Here is a 17,615-nt window from a genome sequence, read left to right as displayed (position 1 = left end):
TTGGCCGGGGCGGCGTGACGACAGGCCCGGGGCCGCCCGCGGCTGGAGGCAAGGCCGGGCGGCGATTGCATCAGACGCGGGGGGGCCGGCGAGCGGCGGAGGGGCGAGGCCGCGGGGGGCCCTCGCAGGCGCCGGCTGCGGGGTCTGGTTGCGGCGCAGCGGGTGTGGGGGGCGCTCAGCCTGAGCAGCGGCCGGGGCACAGGGACCGAGTGGGGGCAAAGCGGCAGCACAATAAAACTTGCATTTCTGACATGCCGGGTACCATCTGTCCCAAATCTCAACAGAAAGCAGGGAAAGGGCCAGCATTTGTGGGAACGCAACTGCTGGGAATGGAGCTATGCTGGATGCTGTGCAAAGGGTATGAAAACAGAAGAGGTTTGTGACAGACAAGAAGAAGCTGCTAGAGAGCCTGCAGCAGTGCTCCAGGTGTCCTATTTTGAATTGAATGTGTTTATAAGCAGTAGCAATATTATAAGTGAAAAGTACCCTTCTCATATTATCTAATGGAGAACGCTGACAAAATGTAATGGGTTGACATTAAATCCAAGCTGTTTCAGCCCCAGACAACTAGGCGTTTTGCAGCTAGAAAGCCTTGCAATGTCATGCACGTACAAATTCAGCTGTTCAGCAATGTGCAGGCAGTAATAGGCAGCTTCCTAGGGCACTCTGTTGTGAAATGTCAGCCATACCTCAGTGCCCTAAGCTTCCTGGGGTTTGCTCACAGGCAGTTAGTTGCCTGTTACCCAAGTGGTTGTGAAATGTTAAAATTTTGGTTCCTTGAGTTTATTTCTGAAATCCACTCACACAGCGAGTTTAAAATAGATAAGATGTTAAACATTAAAGGAAAAACATTAGCTTTAAAAGTTCAAAGGCACTGCGCAACTGGTGTGCTTGTCTGGAATTATTCCAGTATTGGAGTACTGCCAGGCTGTCACGATAACAAAGAACAAACTCTGCATTTGCAAGTTTTTGTTTGTTCTTACTCACTGCAGCATGACATTTAGCTAAGTCTAATAGTTCATGTTTCTACTGTGACGCTTTTGTGAAAATTGTGGCGACTTTTGATAAACCTTTTATTCTGAGTGCGAAAAAATTTGTTTGTTCTGGTCCTGCTTGGCCCCTCAGATACCTATAGTTTAACTGCTTCTCCTTTGTATGTCTCTTTGGGGTTTGTAATCATATTTATTCTCTAATTATATTCAAAATTTAAAGTTTTACTGTTTTCTAATGAAATACAGACCAATATTAATATATTTTTCTAATATGAGACATTTGTGTCAAATAAGTTGCACATTTTTACAGCAAATGAAAGTGTTGAACACTTAAAGCAGACAGGCTGCCCCTGCTTCTGCTGCTTTCTGATATTTGTAGCTATACTTCTAAAACTGGCCATGATGTGATTTATCATATAGATACCCAGATTTCTTAGCATTATGGCTGAAGAAAAACCCTAATTTTGTATCTGTATGTGACTTAATTTTTCTAATTTTAAAAAGAACCAGAGTAAAAGCATCGTTTTCCTTCTACAACCAACAGTTATGATCATGAGTAAGCTTCAGAAGCACGTGTGCTGCTGGGGGTACAAGAGCCATGTAACAGTGGTATGTGACCAGGCTGGAACAGTGGCAGAACTGGAAGCTGCCATTGGCATTGGTGGTTTCCACTTTTACTGGATATAATAATGGTATCCATTAACATGCTTGGTGTTAGTGGTAGCAGCTGGCAAAGGAAAGCCCTGAGACCTTCTAGTCTTGTCTTGTTGAGTAATTGTAGTAGCATTGCTAAGGCTAGCAGTGGTATAGTTACTGAGAATATGTTTAGGCTTATAAATATTATGTTACTGCCTTAGGATACATAGAATCTTTTATTAACTATATGGTAAGCTACTGGGTAAAAAGTGGAAGCGAAAAAGTTAAATAAAGCTTGTCTTGAACTGAGGCACCCTTTCAGAAAGCTTTAATTAAAGGACTTCAAGTTTAATTCTGATTTTTGCCATTCTTTTTTCAAACTTGCTGTTTACACGTTCCTTTTTTCATATTTCTGTTTTTTCAGTCATTGGATTCAAGCCTGTGATCCACATGACAGTACTCAAGTTATTCAAGAAAGCTTCTTACCCTGCCTTTTAGTTCAGCACCACCAGCTAAAGGATGTACCAGTGAGGATACTGTTGGCTGTCCTGCCAGAAACAATATTAGTTCCTGCCAACACACTTTTATGTGGTATGTTCAGGTGGCTGACCCACCAAAGGAAATAATTTTGTTTAACAAAGGTGGAGAGGCTTTCCCTTTGTGTAATATCAGATACAGAGAAAGAAATATGAGTTGAATGTTATCTACATGTGAAAAAAGGGTGAATAAAGGAGGGAAAGAGAATGGGAGAGTATAGAGAAAACATAGTTTAACTAATAGCCTGAGAAAGAGCTTGTTTGCCCAATGCATGTCTAAAACACTTGGAAGGTGGCTTAGGGTGTCAAGCTCATGTCAACAGCTGGCATATTCCCAGCTCTGTATCAATAGCTGAATAAATGAGAAGGGGAACTGTTCTGCAGCCTAAAACGAGGTTATTCCAAACCCATAATGTTTGTAATATGCTTTGTATTCATTTTATTTATTCTTAAATTTCATCAATACACATTGGGGTGGAAAAGTGCATCTCTCAAAATTCTAGTTCTTTCAGTCTTCAGGTGGAAATTCACCTTATCTTTCTATAAAAAACTCTACTAACATAGCTGCCAAGTTAATTGTTAGCTGGAGCAGGGGAAATGCTTCACTTCAGCCATATTACAGGTTTTTCTGGGGGTTTTGGCAACTCTATTTCTTCTGGTCTTACCAGTTCAGGCTTCTTGGAGACATGGAATTTTTGTAGCTCCTCTGGGTTTGAATGGAAGGGCTGCTCTTAATTCTTCACAGAATCACAGAATTTCTAGGTTGGAAGAGACCTCAAGATCATCGAGTCCAACCTCTAACCTAACACTAACAGTCCCCACTAAACCATATCCCTAAGCTCTACATCTAAACGTCTTTTGAAGACTTCCAGGGATGGTGACTCCACCACCTCCCTGGGCAGCCTGTTCTTGTAGTGGGTCACAACAATTTACAGGTAAGGTGATAATAAAAGGTATAGCACTTTTCAGCAAAGGCTGTCAAGCCTAGCAGGAACAGTGAGATACCTGTTCCTCAGCAAAAAGGTGGTACTACTATACTAAGATTAATTATGCAGAATCTGTATCCTTTGCTTACTGTGTGGAGCTGCCAACCTGTCTGCATTCTGTAGGAAGTGAGGTTGGCTTTGCCTTCTCTTTACAGTGTCTCAAGCAAGTGCTGCAGAAAGGTGATTTTTTGCTCAGCTATCATCCATTCTCCATTAATACTTATTATTGAGACTTTGCCTCCTTGGCTTCTATGATTGCTTCCAGTGTGTCACCGTAAAAGTGTGGAAAAGACTGAGTCCAGCTTCAAACCCTGGTCCTCATGCAAGCATCTTACAAACACTTCAGATGTTTGCATTCTATTTCTTCACCCTGATGTTCTGTCCACATACATTACTGGCACCTGTTACTACCCAGAATTACAATGAACAATGGTGGGTCTGCCTCATTTCCATCTTAGGCATGCGTGGGAGCCACAGGTATAGTCTGGAGATTCTTACTCTGGTCATCATTATAGTGCAGTACTTTGACCCAAGTTGCTTTTGTGGTTGAGGGAGTGATCCTATCACATTTGTACCGTGAGTGAATCTTGTTACACCTTTTCTTCTAGTGCCTTTGGAATGTCATGCTGAAGTTCTGTATTTTCTCCCACAGCTGTATCTTAGCCACTATAGACAGTGTATGTTCATTCAGAGAGCATACATCCTGTGACAGAGATCACATGCCCTGATACTGGAATTCCATCTCCACATCCCAATAGATTTTTTCCCCACCATTATACTGAAGCTTTGCTTCTGATTGACAAGAGAAGTCTGAGTTAACTCAGACATTCATGAAGATTGGCTAGAGGTTGGACCTTTTACAAGGCCTTTTTTCAAGGAAAGGAGGGTCTTCAATCATTTTCATCGGAATTCTCAGCAGACAAAGGCATGGAAGCCCATCTTGCAGCTCCTCTAGGCAGTTTAGCAGCATTGCCCATGTTCAAAGAGGCTGTGCTGTATTCTAAGTTTTGCTGGTAGCTCAGTAGGCATAAATTTCATACAGGACCTTATAAAAACAGGCAGGTGAAAAGGTAAGTTCTGAAAGACTGACAATAGATGCATGTATAGAAAGTGATTAACTTTTTAAAGTATGATTCTCCATTGTTACCCTGTCTTGTAATAACTTTTTTTGCACCACAGATTATTTTTTTTTTTGTCAGTGAAATCATCCATGCTTCACGGCTTCTTAGTTTTTGTGTAATTCCTTATTTTACCATTGCAGAATACAAGGCAGCAGATTTATCTTAACATGCTCTGATGATATGTAGTCTCTTTTTGGAGTAGTAACAGTAACTTTAAGATCAAGTGACCTATATAATGAGGTCAGAATGTTCCCTGCATCTATATATTTATTCTGTTCACTGGATTTCACTTGCATTATAGTTCCATTTGCTTCATTTTCTTTAGTTTCCTCTAAAACTAAACAATTACCTGGTTTTAGGCAAGACCAGAATTAAACAAATCTATACAGTTAAGTAGCATTTACATTTTTTTTGTCAATTTACTACTTTTTTTTTTTTCCCAGAAAACTGGCATATGTATTAAGTAACAGAGGTCTCATTATAGAGGTAGCCTGCCAATCTCTGCTCTCATCTGAAAGCTGATTACCCCCACCCACTAGTCACAGAATACTGATTATTAAAGACAAATCTTACTTGTTTACAAAGAAATTTCAGAATTTTGAGGTAAAGAGCTCTTAGTCTGATTTGTGTTTTGTCTGACAGAAACAAATTTCTCCTGTGTATTCAGAGACTGGAGTAATTTCTCCTTTTAAGTTCATGGGAATTTAAAAGGAAAAAAGTTATAGACAACACAGTAAATGAAAGGACAGCGAAGGGAAAGGAATGTTTATCAGCAACCCTATGCTACTAGTTCTGTAAAAATGAAACACTACTGGAAAGCTCTGCAAACATTGGTCACGTAAACAGAATTTTATACGTAGTGACTGGATGTCCTTGGCAAGATTTATGTCATCTGCCCGTCCCTGAGAGACTCAACTGGGAATTAAACAGCAGTGGACCAGCTGGCAAGGAAAGTAGGCTCAGTTCAGGGAATGTGGTGGGTATCAGGGAACTATCTGATCTGTGAATGAATCTCACAGGCTAGGGGAGGTGGTTGTTCAGTGTCTTGTCTTGGGTCTGTGCTTTGTTCTGGCTTCTGTTTATAACTGCCTTGCTTAAGAGATGTCGAGCCCATCCCTTTCCAACACCATGCCTTCATCCTTGTCTCTATCTCATTGCATGGATTCCCTTTTCCTTTATAAAGGTTCCACTATTGGCATCTCTGGTGCTTGGCTGTGACTTGTTTGACTGTAATACCTGTTTCAATGATGTAGTTCTACTTCAGCTCCTTGGATGTTTTTTTTTTTTTTTTTTTTTTTTTTTTTTTCTAGCTTGGTCCTAAGCACAGTGTTCCACTTCAAAGATCTGCCAATACAGCTGATGAGAAAAATGCAGACCTGAAAGTTGTGCTGATTTTGCAGGATTTCGAGGTTCTGGAAGATGCCCCATTTTGACATAATTTCCAGATGTGATTAAGGTCTTGGCCAAACTAAAGGACAGAGTTCTGTGCTGCAAGTTCTCTTTAGAAGTGATGTTATTTGAGAGGTAGTGTGTCCACTTCTGTGTAGTGATGCATGATGATGCATTTGTGGTGGTGGTTACAAGTAAAATGAAAAAAATAAAAGTACTATACTCAATTGAGATGATACTTTCAGTGCATCTTTAGGGGTGATGTTGCAGAACAGGCAATAAAAGAGAGACCAAACTTGCTGTTTTACTGTCCCAGTGAACTGGCAGCCTGCGTTCTGGATTCTGTGTAAATATTTAACATACTGTGTGAGATCTCTGAGGAAAGTAGCCAGCTGTTGAAATCTCACATACCTAAAAGCTCCTGTTCCAGTAAATTTTCCTGTTTGCACATCCTGGTTCAGAACTGGAGCCTCTGCTTGGAAATACTCTGGGAGGTAAACAACTGTGCTTAGGAAAATTTGATGACTACTTCCTGCTGGCAAAACCTAGCTCTTTGGAGCAGTGCTAGCTTTTGAAAGGAAATACCTTCTCCTATTTCTTAGGCTTCATTCCCTGGGCTTTGGAATTCTCTTAGAACTTCAGAGTCCGTGAGAGTTCTGGCAACTTTATTGTTTTGTAATTTTGAAATGATTTCCATACATTATTCTGCTTGAGTGCCTTCACCTAATTCTATATATTTTATTTTATTTTATTTTATTTTATTTTATTTTATTTTATTTTATTTTATTTTATTTTATTTTATTTTATTTTATTTTATTTTATTTTATTTTTCGTACACAGAAGCCTGTATCAAGCTGTCAGAAGAGAGCCACCATGAAAAGGGGCAGAGAAAAATTATCAGGAAACAACAAGTTAGGAATGAGTTCAGTCTCAGCAAGTTCAGCATGACCCAAAATGTGAGGAGTGTTACCAGAATTGTATGCCTCCTACCTCCTACCTTTTTACTTTGTTGAATGCTCTGGTGCTCACAGAGGGGCAAGTCTATTATCATTCCTTTCTGGTAACTTCATTTGCTCTGTTAGCACTTGATCTTAATGATGATTCTCAAGTAATTGATCTGAGACAGTTGAAGCTCTTTCTATGCTAATTAAATGGATTGTATACTAGTAATTGAATGTGGAAAATGAAGTGTTTTAGGGTGATTAATTAAAAGTTCCTGTCAGAGTTTGTAACTTAGGTGAGTCTTTAATAGATAAATTGAAATAGAGTAAATAGTTGCTTAATTCACCTTTGCATGAATGAATCAATTTTTAATGTAGTAATTTTTTCTTTTTAGCCAGTCCCAATTTAATTGCCTTTTTTTTTTTTTTTTTTAAGTCAGAAGTCTGTTTGTTGGCTTTAAACTTAGTAGCGTGGGATTTGTCCATTGCAATTAGTATCAACAGCTGGCACATTATGCACACTAATTACAGGCTTTGAATTTATTTTGTATTGTTTATATATTGTTCACTTTAAATAGTGGTTTGCTTGAGGTAGGGGTTGCAAGACCAGCAATTTGTACCACACATTGACTCCAGAAACACTAGTCACGATGTTAAATTGAGAAGTGTTTATAGTCCTAAGGCTTCAAATAATTTTGGAGTTGTGAAGGCTTTTCATGGTTTTTAGTGTGCTTTGTACCAAGACTGTGAGTAGCTTTGCTTTTCCAAGTAATCAGATGAATAAAAACTTCTGATTATTGTAAAAAATCACTATTTATACAAAGCTCTATGGAAAACATCAGGTTTCACAAGACAGCTCAATGACACAAATTTAGCTACTGTATCAGGACCAAACTTGCTCAGGTGTGCAGTACTTGCCAAGACCAAGCTCTGCTTGAATAGACAGCAACAGCACAGGAAATACTCCATGTATCTAATTCTGCTTAAAACTTTGTTTATGACAATTGCAGTAGCAAGAACCAATTTTTCATTAGGAATTACTGGTACTAGAAAGTGAATTTACGCAGGTGGATGCAACTAAATTGCCCTTGTTTGCTTCTTTTTTTTTTTTTTTTTTTTTCCTCAGGGCATGTTAAATTTAACCTTTAACTTTTTCTCTTTGCTGCTCATCAGTTAGTATTTAGATTGTATGTAAATGTTTTTCAGAAATATGTGATGTATGTTATTTATATTGAATGCTTTTTCAAAGAGAACGAACTGCTACATGCTATGGTAGGAATTATGCAGCTGCCACCTGGACCACGGTTCCAATTATGCTGTAGCTACCTGTTTCAGGAATTATGCCATCACCACCTCTGACTTCACTTGGTTCAACCCTAATTGAATGCCTCAAGTCGAATCAGCTCATTATTATAATAGTGATCATTTATTAATATAACCCTTGACAGTTTGAGCTGGTTGCCTCCCAGGAGTGACCTATATTGTCCGATAGCCTTCTGATTTATAGTCCTCACTCCTCCACATCTCCTTTGCACGCTATCTGTGTTATCCAACAGCATTTCTGGGCCTCGGCCTTCACCTTCTCCTGATAGGTCTCTTTCTGTCTCCAGGCCTTTATTTGTATTTATGACTTCTCTTTTTCTCTTATCTCAAAGTTAGGAAACTTTGTAGTTAGTCTTGTTCCTACTCCCTTGTATTCTAGTTTCAACTGGTTCTGAGTTACTGGTTTCTCCATTTAAAAACAAAAGGTTAAAAGTACATTCCTATAGCCTTAAGGCTCCCTCAACTTTAGTGTTGAGGTGCTAAGCTGTTACGTATTTCTTTTTCTACAGTCTCCTTTTGTTTTTATTAGCATACCGGCTACTTATATGGGTGTTGAATAACAATAGCCTCTAACATAAGTTGATTTTTGGTTACAACACACATTTCAGTACTGTATATTTACGATGATACCTGTAGAGATACCTGCAAAAGTAATAACCCATATGCTGTGGTCCACCTGCAATTTCATCTATTTTCCTCTAATTTCACAGTACTTTGGCTAAAGGTGTCCCCTTTTCTATGGTAGGTATATTTCCCACTTCAGCATGCTCCCAGAATTTAACCTGTATTTAAAACATAAATTTAAAACTCACCAGTCAGCACTTCTCATCCCCAGGGCCCTGAGTGAACTCACCTGATGCCAGCAAATAGACAGTTGGAGGTGAGAGGGTCTAATGGTGGTTGCCCAGGGTCCTACCTAGGTCACCAAAACTGTTGAAGAAATTACACCACTGCTCCCATTAATACAGGATTTAATGCAGAATTACTTTACTGTCATCATTCTTTTGATCTGACCCTAGGGTCCCATGGCTTAAGAATCAGGTAATATTTTGAAAGATGTTTATTAGTCTCATACAATTCTACAGCTCGAGCTGGATGCCTCTCAGGGACCCCATTTCATATTGGCTTTGGTTTTATGTAGTTTTTATGAAGTAACCTCCCTATAGCGGCACTGTCAGTGCCCTGCTGTTCTCCAGTCAGTCATTATTGTCTGGGGTCTCCTTGCTTCTCAATTCATTCATCTGTGGTTTCCTTGGTGGCATCTTTGGCCTGAGGCCTTTTCAAGTTTATGCATATTTCCCTTATCTGCTGGTCAAAGCTAGTTCTTCTGATCTTAGCTATGCAGTTTCACACCAATGTTACAAGTGTAGTTTCTCATGGCCTAAGGCTTGATTAACTTTAGTGCTAAGCAGCTAATGCTAAGCAGACTGCTTTCTACAGTGATGCCATGATGAACACATAAAATTAACAATAATCTAGGATTCAGTGAAGTTGTAACTGGAACTGAGTAGAGCTGATGCATAGCAACTGGGGGGGGCAGGTTTAAGAATACAGAGAAAGACATTTGTGTGGATGTATTTGAAGGTACTTCTTGCAGAATGAAGGGATATTGCTTCTAAAGATAATTTTGGAAAACTTGGCTCCAGATGTTCTTATTGATTCTGTCTGTCCTTGTGAAGATTTTACATGAGCAAATAGCATACAGTAACAATTATAGTTTATTTCTTAGTACTCATTTTTCTTTCTTTGCTTAGATGATCTCTTGTGCCTGCCCTGAAGGAATCAGTATATCATGCGTATCTGTACTGCATTGCAACTCTCATATAAACTTGTGCTGTATATTGTACAATAGTTTGCAAAAAGAAAAGGCTGCAGTTAACTAAATAAGGATATTTTTAATATGGCTTAACATATTTCAGTTTTGCTGGTCTGATTCATCATTATCTTTTCCCTTTGGTAGACAACTGTACTTCTACAGAAAGAGTGAAGGGTTCCTAAACCAGAATGTTTGCACTTCATACAGATTTAAATAAATACACATTGTTCAAGACATTGGAAACCTTAATTTTTCAAATATTAGCAGGGAATTTTGTTAACTTTTTATTTATTTTTTAATCATTGAAGCTGCTGTGGCTAGTCTGTTGATTAATTTGGATTGCGTCAATGCTGGTTAACTTAGAAAATTGTGTTTCCCATTTTTAACTTTAAATAGAAAGAGAAAGTCACGGATAGATGATATTTTTTCTTAACATAAACTGCCACAGTGTTTTCTGTTTTTTTTTTTTTTTTTTTTTTTAATTGAGCTGACAAGTGACAATAGTTTGTTAATTTATATTAGAGTAATTGATGATAATGATGAAAATATATCTTTGATAAATATTAAAAGCATTTTGCCCATTTCAGTTGGCCTTTTGTTCATAACTGCAATAGTAAAATTTGAGTGCATGAAAATGAAGGGTATGAGAGGCATCTTTAATTCAGACTAATGTTTCTGGAGATATTTTGGCACATTTCATACATACCTGGTGAGTTTTGCCAGTGGACAAAGGAACTTCTCTAGCTCTTCGAGTGTAGGAGGTCACCTACTGGTTGCTCAGCTTTAGTGCATCTCAGCATCTCTTCCTGAAATGCAGCAGCAGATGTGACTTAAGGGGTGTTGGAGATACATTTCCATGTACCAAAAGATGGTAACTGTTGATGCTGCTTCAGTAATGGAAACTCATCAGGCTCTCAGGCATATTTGAGTAAAGCTTTCAGTCAAACCTGAGCCTTTGTGCTGTGCAATCATGTCTCCAGAGATGTAGGATAACAATTTTACCTGGTGATTAAAGTGGGCAGGCATGTTATATGAATTTACACAGAAAATGATATATCTCCTGTTTACATGCTTATTAGGAGGTACAGCAATTTCATTTGCTTATGAAATATGCTGTTGTCCTGGTCTCTGCAGAGGGTGGTGTTAAAACATGTAGGGAACATGGACAGTAGAAAGTCTGAGTTATCAGTTACTGAAATCATCTGGAAAGGCACATGTGGTGGTATGAATGAGATAAGCAGCTCTCTTCATCCTTTATATGGCTGCTTGTTCTGCTGTGGGGACTTATCAGGTACAGTTTACTATGAAAACACAGTTCTCAAGTTTGATTTAAGAAGTACTCTAATGGAAAACTTACCTTCTCACTCAGTTAAGAGTCAAGTAAGTTCCTTTGGTCATCAGAACCTCTATCCAGTTGTACAGAACTCTGCTGCTGGTGTTAGATTGCTTGTGATACCCATTTAAAGCAAAGGTAGATGTCACCGCACTGCACAGTGCAATTAAAGTATGTCCTGAATCCCTCAATGATGTTCTTTAATCTACACAAGGGGACCTCTGAAACACGACTTGCTTCTTAAACTTGAGTGTAGCATAACAGCCCAGAATTCCAAAGTAAATACTAAATAAATATCTGTAATGTAGAAAGAAGATGCTGAGTCAATGTAATTTACGGTTATACTATGGGACCCTTTTTTTCCTTTGCTTCAGTTTAATGATTTGATCAAAGGAAATGGCAGGCAGTTGTTCCTCTAGGAAGGACAGCAGATAGAAACGGAGATGCAAATCAACTTCAAAGGAAAATTGCTAGTCTCAGTTAAAATGGGCATTTATAGCACTCATAAACCATTTTTAAGAATACTTACCAACAAATCCACTGGTACTATCCAGATTTTGTTATTTTGGCAGTGTTTAAAATGTAATGTTTAATCATAATTCTTTCATTTTAATCCAGTTGAATTGGCATGCTTCTTTTAGATCAGTCAGTGATATTTTTCTCAGTTTCTGTTGTATCTGACCTGGACTTTGAAAGAAAAGGCAGTGTCTTAGGCATGGATGAACAAGTGAATGGCTGTGATTAAGCTGCTGTGTGAATTTATAACCTAGAAGCAATTTGAGCTAACTGTATGCACGTTTACATCCTCTAGTTAATGTGAAGTAATCTCATGCCCACAGTTATTTCATGGTAACTTGTTTTTGTGCTCACATTCTCAATCCTTCTCCAAATGCTTTGGAGCGATAATTTATGAATTAGCCCAACTGTCTGCAGTCATCATACACAGACTGATTTTTCAACCTGAAGGTGTGTCAGAATTATTATTTAAAGTCTAATGCTGAAGTGAGATACTATGTTTTTTCATGGGGGGGAGAAAGAAGGTGACTTTGCCCTCACCCCCCCACCCCCCCCCCCAATTAAATTATTATTCTCATCTAGCATTCTCTTTTGGTTCTGTATGATCAGAAATTTTTTATTAGCTGGAGATAGCAACAATCCCCTCCCCTCCCCCTCCCCTCCCCCCCCCTCCCCCTCCCCTCCTCTCTCTTCTCTTTCTTTTTTTTTTATTTTATTTTATTTAAACGGCAGATTGTGATGAAACTTGTGATGAATACCAGTTAGTTAAAAGGAAAAAGAGAACCGTTACCTTCTATGTGGGTACAGTATTGCAAATACTTCAGTTGTTACAGCACAAATGTGAAAAGGTCATTGCTCACCAGTGGGGGGAGACAGTCACTGGACTCTGCAGTGACATGTTGCCCTCACCATTGTGAATGGATTCCCCACTGAAATATGCCAGTCTGAATTATCTGGTGTTATCAGATCACTTCATATGATAAATCACAGGAGTAAGAACCATCTTTTTCTTACTATTTAATTTGTTAAAGCTGCCCCTTATAAGAGATTTTCTTTTTTCTTTACAGAGTGAATGAAAGATAAATTATGCTCCACACAAGGTCTTGTTAACACTGAAAAAAGTCTTAATCAGACAGAAATTCAAAATTTCACAGTAACTGAAGTGAATTTTTAATCCATGCTCATTGGTTATTTTCTTTATTTCTTTGAGAAGGGACCATATTTTCTTTTGTGATGCTAAAATTTTTGATGCTATCTGAGAAAAATTCTTTAAAAATTCACATGATTATTGGCTGAAAGTTCAGCCAGTCTTTTGAGTGCTATTTTTGCTCTACTTATCACAGACTAAATAAACAAAACCTAAGAGTGTTGCAGGTTGTCAGGTAGCTTAGAAGAGGTTGGGTTTTGGTAATTTGTCATAAAAAAGCACTTAATTGAAAATGTCATCTGCTCTTTGCTCTGCTAATAACTGATACTAGTTTTCAGCCAGGGTCATTCAGTAGTCAGGAGGATAAAGAAGCTAGTGCCAAAACAATAGACCCAAAGATACATTGTTTTCAGTATATTTTTTCTTAATATTGCTGGGACCCTACCCTTATCACCTCCCTTCAGCAACCTGAGTTCTTGTCTTCACTGCTTTTCATATTTCTTAAGCATCCCCGTCGAGCAAAAGACAACATATGCTGTGGCTAATCTGCTGCTGTGCATATACGTTTTTTCTGGCTTCTGCCATGCTGAATGTGTAACAGCTGAACACCATTCCCCCCCCCCACCCCCCCAAGGGACACTTCTATACCAAACATTTACATGCACACATTTCTTTATGTCATTTCACAGTGGTAACTCTTAAAATGCGTATTAGTTACAAAAGCTTCATGTTAATTAAATGGGATACATTAGAAAGGATCCTTTTTATTAAAACAAACAAACAAATCTGTAAGATCAACAACAAACAGACTCTTCTTTGGGCAGTGGAATTGAAAAAGCTCAGCTTTTGCCCTAGCTTTCCCTGTCTCCTGCATGTCCTTCTGGATGCTGCTGCGGTACCAAGTCCAGAGCCTCTGATTTTCACAAAATTGCAAGAATATACTGTCTTAAGACCTCCAATCTGCCCTTAAGCTTTGTTAAAAGTAGCTAATATGTTCACAAGGATGATGGGGCTGTCAGGCAGATAACGCATGTTTAATTTCATTATGGAATGAGGCTAAAAGAGGTTCTCAAGGGGTTTTCCAGTGTGCTGTATTTGTGGTTGACTGCATGGATGTGACAGAAAGCAGCTTTCAGACGTCTTCTTTCAAATATAGAGATAGCAAAGATTGAGGAAGCTGGATTACTGCCTCATTTAATATTGAGAATGGCTGGTGATCACATTGTGAGTGGTTATCAGTGTTTTGTTTTCTTCTTGTCTGATGTGCAGAGCTGTACTTCCTGCACAATATTCCATCTTTGCTCTTGGTACAAAATCATTAATTTTGTTTTGGGCCTTTTCTGTAACATTAATCACAGTAGTCTGTGGGTACTATATTAGCATTGTTTTCTCTCAGGAGCACTGTGTGAGGCGGAGAACCCTATAGTACTCATTTCTTTGCCAGGAAAATGAGACATAGGAAGTTTAATATCAAAAGCATCCATTGATGTTGACTGCCCTCTTTTCAGGACATACTTTCTCAGACCTTTTCGCGTTATATATCATTTCATTATGTTAAAACCACAGCTCTCATTGACCTCAGTTGCAGTTATAAATGCTTGGGGCTTCTGTATTTCAGAACTTGTACCTTGGTTTGTTGTGTAGAGGGGAAAAAAGAAAACGTATTTGATGTATTATGGCATAACCGAATTGGCAGCTATATGATGCTAGGTGAGAAAGAAGGCAATTTGAAATATTTTATTGTTTTAATAATAGACGGTCCTTTCTTTTTCTGCAACCTCCTGCTTGGATTTCTGCCCAAGTAGGAGGAACTCAGTGATCTGAGACCTAGTGCCTCATGTCAGTCTTTGGTATTTTACTGCAGGGAGATTTTGCTATGCCTGCAGTCCACAGATATGAATCATTTTGAAGGGTGTATCATATCTTTACCAGCTTTTATTTTGGCGCTAGGATGCCATCTACTTGTTGTATAGAGCCCCATTCCTATGTTTTTCACTAGTTAGTTTCCAGGTTTATTTGTCCTGCCATTTCTGCATTCCTAACTCTCAACCTAATCTGGAAAGACACCACTTCTAGGTGGGTATAAGAGAGCCTATTCCTAGATAATATCCAAAGAGTACTGATGATTGTGTTTCATTAATAACTAAGGCAAGGGTCTTATCTATAATATTTTTTCCCTGTACTTCCTTGATTTGTATCTGCAATGGGATCCTTCTGTGAAGCAAAGCTCTATGGGGAAAAATGTACCCATGTAACAGAAGACTTTCACAGTATATGTAGACAGGGAACAAGATCACCGTTGAATTGTCTAATCTGGGTACTCCCTATTTTCTTGATCTTTAAATCCGAAATCTTACTAATATCTCAGGGTATGGTGTTTATGTAATTTTTAAAGATTAAACAGAAAGGGGGGGGGGGATGTAGCGTTCATGGATGCTTACTGAAGGCATTTAAGTTTGATGCAATGGAACTGACAGAGTTGCCTAACATTTGAACCATTAGACTGCAGCAGTAAATTCAAATCCACTTTGTTGACCAGCAAAGAAGGACACAGCATTCTCAACGTCTTAGTTTCACAGCTAGGAATCAGGAATGTCAAGTTCTTTCCAGCTTTTGTAGGACTGAAGCTGTCTTTCACACATGCTGAGCTCTTGTCCAGGCCTCCTAGAACTCCTAGATTTCCAGCTCACATCTCCACACCTAAAATTACACTTCCCAATACTATTTTAGCTTGCTGCTTCAATATAAAAATAATCCTTCCCCTCCTGGGCTGTTTTTAGCATGGGTCTCTTCTCTAATTCAATTTGCCATACAGCTCCACAAAAGCTACATTGGCATAGTTAAGGAAGCGTCACTGTAATGGAACAAGTGATAAAGGAAGAGCTGCTTAAAATAAGTACTTCCAACAAAACAGGCAAACTTCTGCTAAGTATGGCAAGGTGTGCTCAGTACAAAACTCACCAGTTGGCACATCCAGTCTGAAACTGTCCTCAGGCTCTCACTGTGCCTGCAACAGTGGGGAACAAATATCATAATGCTGTGCAGTTCCTCCAAGCTATGTAAGGGTGTCCAACGTATTCTGCAAGAGGCATTGTTTGTTACTTTCTATTTGACAACAAGCACACACCCCACTAACCTCTGACACTGAAATTCCAACTCTTTCTACTGCCCATCACCTGATTAGATACCCATTGAGTTCAGGACAGTTGAGATGCATTGACCTGCAACAACTTAAGCTGTTTATTTCAATGAATGCGTTATTATTTAAGGTAATTCGATTTACAGTGGCACTTTTTTACAAGAAAAATACATCATGAAAAAAGACATCGCAAATCTGACAAGCAGGGTATAAAAACTTGCTAAAGACTAGAAATTAAAGACAATTCACATAAAAGGGGGGGGAGGGGTGTCTATGGAATTTAACAATGTCATAAATGGGTCAGATGAATGTTAGGAAAAAAATTCGTTCTTAATGGTGACTTAATCTCAAAACATTGATGGAGGGTGGGTTTAGAAAAGCAAGTTGCTTTCAAACACTAAGTAGAAATAAAACTATTAACTAAAAATGAGTTGCTTCACTGCCTTTCACATGCAAATGGATAGGTATTCCATGTGGTAGTTTACTCCTTTAACACTTTGTTGGAGCTGCATGTCCTCAGTGCTGTCTCCTCTGTAGTAGTTTATGGTTCCTTTGGCACTGTGATTGATTAAGTCCCATTCTGATACAGGAAGCAACTGTTTGGGGAGATTTGTAAAGTAGGCAGTTGTCCTTCAGCAGCTCATGGCTTCCTGTTCCTTTCTTGTTTTTCCTTCCCTGAAGAAGCAAAATATGGCTGGGCTGGTAGGAAGGACCCCATGATCAGACCTACCCCTTGGCACGGGTCAGGTAGGATGAACAGGGAAGCCTTGTGCATTTATTACAGCACTGGAGAGCAGAGCTATCTCTAAAATATTTTCCTTGAGATACAAAATCCTACTCAAGACTTTTGGAAAGGACTTCTTGAAACAGGTGAATAGGGTGTAAGAAAAATGAGTCATCTGTGGAGAAGCAAGAGAAAATGGTATGTTTTGATTCTTCATTTTAGAGACCTGTTCTCATTAAAAAGAAAAAGAACGGAAGAGCATAAGGCCTACAGAACCTCTTCTGGAATCCTGAAGGAATGAGAAGGCATCAGGTTAAAAACTCTAGATGTCATTTGCTTAAACCACTGAAGTTATTGAAGAAAGAAAACTAGCTGAATGTCAAAAGACTTCTTCCTCGTGATACATGCACGAGGGCCCAAATAACAGCAACCCTCGTCGTAGTAACAGTCACCCCTGCATACATCTCACCTTTTTCTATAGGTTGTGAGATAATGTAGCTGACTGGGAGAAAATCTCCCAGAGTTCTCATCGTTTAATCTGTTCCCATGTTGGTTATGATGCAGGGAAGCCTATGATATCCAAATATCAGCCATTTGTTTCACAGATGAAGGAATTTCAAGTAGAGGTAGTTTGCAGTAAGGAATTACTGTGCAGTAGATGGTATGCATTTCTGAAATCATACTGAACCATAACGTTCATAATATAAAAATTATGTGTGTTGACCACATTTGAGCTTGTGTAGTGTGCTCTGCATTGTAACCTGGCTAGAGCACAATGATGCTCCTTCCAGCTACAATTCTACGCATGTAGTGGTTTCGGCAGCCTTGGACCCATTGTACTTGTCTTTCTGGTTGTGGGGGTATTTTGTGGCCCATGGTAGAAGCTCAAAACGTATGTTTCTTTGATCCCTTCTTGACCCTTCCTTAATGCGGAAATGTTCAGTGACTTGTTAAGGTAATGCTGCTCACTGTGTCACACTAAGGATCTGACTGTCTTGTCTCATACTCTTGCAGAG

At 38.9% G+C, this 17,615-nt stretch overlaps 1 long non-coding RNA gene across 2 annotated transcripts; it reads left to right on the top strand.

Annotated features, from left to right (window-relative positions):
- Window positions 1-66: 66 nt before the first annotated feature.
- LOC137841354 (uncharacterized) lies at window positions 67-10,326 on the top strand. 2 transcript variants are annotated; one of them, XR_011088582.1, is made up of 3 exons: window positions 70-426; window positions 2,053-2,219; window positions 6,501-10,326. It is a non-coding gene; the product is annotated as an uncharacterized lncRNA (long non-coding RNA). The 2 variants fall into 2 exon arrangements; XR_011088581.1 differs by lacking the exon at window positions 6,501-10,326 and having other exon boundaries at window positions 67-426; window positions 2,053-2,372.
- Window positions 10,327-17,615: the final 7,289 nt, after the last annotated feature.

The sequence above is a fragment of the Anas acuta genome, chromosome 17 (genome assembly GCF_963932015.1).
Source record: "Anas acuta chromosome 17, bAnaAcu1.1, whole genome shotgun sequence".
Taxonomy (NCBI): domain Eukaryota; kingdom Metazoa; phylum Chordata; class Aves; order Anseriformes; family Anatidae; genus Anas; species Anas acuta.
The sequence above is the reverse complement of the archived record's forward strand: the minus strand, read 5'-3'. Positions and strand labels throughout refer to the sequence as shown.